General features: G+C 40.8%; 1 pseudogene; it reads left to right on the plus strand.

Moving 5' to 3' along the window:
- Positions 1 to 261: 261 nt before the first annotated feature.
- LOC115082656 lies at positions 262 to 1612 on the plus strand (annotated as a pseudogene).
- The last annotated feature ends 280 nt before the right edge of the window (positions 1613 to 1892 follow it).

Raw genomic sequence — 1892 nt, forward strand, 5'->3', positions numbered from 1 at the left:
TTTCTAAAATTGTTTTATTTTTGTTTAATATATATTCAAATTTTCCTATGTTTACTAATCTTTTTTGTATGCATAATACATAGGTTCTAATGCCTTTTATTATAATCTTCAGGAAATATTTCTTTACAGAGATGGTGGTGTATGCACGAAACAGCCTCTAAGTGGAAATAGTGGAGACCAGGACAGTATCTGAATTCAGAAAAGCATGGGACAAGCACAGGGAATCTCTGAGGAAGTAGTAGAAATTGTAGCGATGAGCAGTTGTTTTAATTACTACTTTCCTCTTCATTTTACAGGTAAATCCAGTCAAGGAAATCTACTGGACACATATCAGTGCCGATGGCTTCAGGTTAGCAATGATTTGGAAGCATGGTGGGATTTACATGGACACAGATATCATATCCATGAGGCCTATCCAAGAAGTAGATTTCCTGGCAGCTGAGGGATCACGAGATTGTAGCAATGGGATCTTTGGTTTCCAAAGGCACTATCAGTATCTATGGGAATGCATGGAGGACTTTGTGAAGAACTACAATGGAGCCATATGGGGACAACAAAGCCCTCGACTGCTTACCCGAATTTTAGCAAGGAGATGTGAGCTGCCAATTTTCAAGCATGTAGAAGATACCACATGTGGGAATATTTCCATTTTGCACCCACAACGATTCTATCCAATTCCCTATTCTGCATGGAGACGGTATTTTGAGGTCTGGGACCCCCTTGGCACCTTTAATAATTCATATGCCTTGCATTTGTGGAATTTCATGAATAAGGATATGAAGAAGGTTACTGCAGAAAGCAATACAGTGGCTGAAAATCTCTTTATCAAATACTGTCCACTTACTTATGAATTCATTGTGAAAGCTACACCAAGGAAGTAAACATAAGATGATAGCATTATTAAAGTAAATCGCTTGTTACTCAATATTCTCCTCAAAATCAGAAATTGCCAATGAACACTGTGTAACAATATTCAGACCAACTCTATAGATGTCCCATGGAAAATTTCAATTCAATTCTCTTGTTCAGCTCCTCAGAGTTATTTACCCAATTTGGACAGGCCTTTTATAAAACTCATGAAAGCCTCCAAGGCTAATATATTTCTTTGTGCAGTATCCAACTTAATCAACTATCACCATAAAGCAAGCTACTATTATTTGTATGTGAACTGTTACGCTCTTTTAAATTTCTTGACATAATTTTCACATCACCTTTATTTTACTGTAATATCCTCTTTTCTCACATTCAGTGTATTCTAAATGATTGTGTTTTGAATTTTACCAACAAACATTTCTTATTCTTCAGACTTTTCTAGCTTCTCTCCATTGTTTTTCCCCCACTGTTATAATTGCATATGTGTTTATTTTTCTTTTTTATATCCTTCAACACCCTGCCCTCAGCATGCTATATAAGTACACAGATTCTCCACATACGCCTTTCAAAGCTAATTGCGTAAATTACCTGTCTGACAATTGCCCTCCCCCAATGTGGCTGAAAGTCTGTGTGTTCTACAATGCACAGACTTCTAGCCACATTCGGGCCGAAACAGTAAAGTCCGCGGGAGAGTGGGCGAATGCCCACTCTCCCGACGCACGCACAGGCCACTCTCCTGTGCGCGCGATTCAGTATGCAAATTAGGCCTGGCGGTAAAAATAGGTAAAAAGAGGCACTAGGGACACTAGCGCGTCCCTAGCGCCTCTTTTTGGACCGGAGCGGCGGCTGTCAGCGGGTTTGACAGCCGACGCTCAATTTTGCCGGCGTCGGTTCTCGAGCCCGCTGACAGCCATGGGTTCGGAAACTGGACATCGGCAAAATTGAGCATGCGGTTTTCGACCCGCGAGCCACGGGCCGACTTCAAATTTTTTTTTTCTGTGCACTTCCCCGGTGCCCAA

Source organism: Rhinatrema bivittatum, unplaced genomic scaffold (genome assembly GCF_901001135.1).
Source record: "Rhinatrema bivittatum unplaced genomic scaffold, aRhiBiv1.1, whole genome shotgun sequence".
Classification (NCBI taxonomy): Eukaryota; Metazoa; Chordata; class Amphibia; order Gymnophiona; family Rhinatrematidae; genus Rhinatrema; species Rhinatrema bivittatum.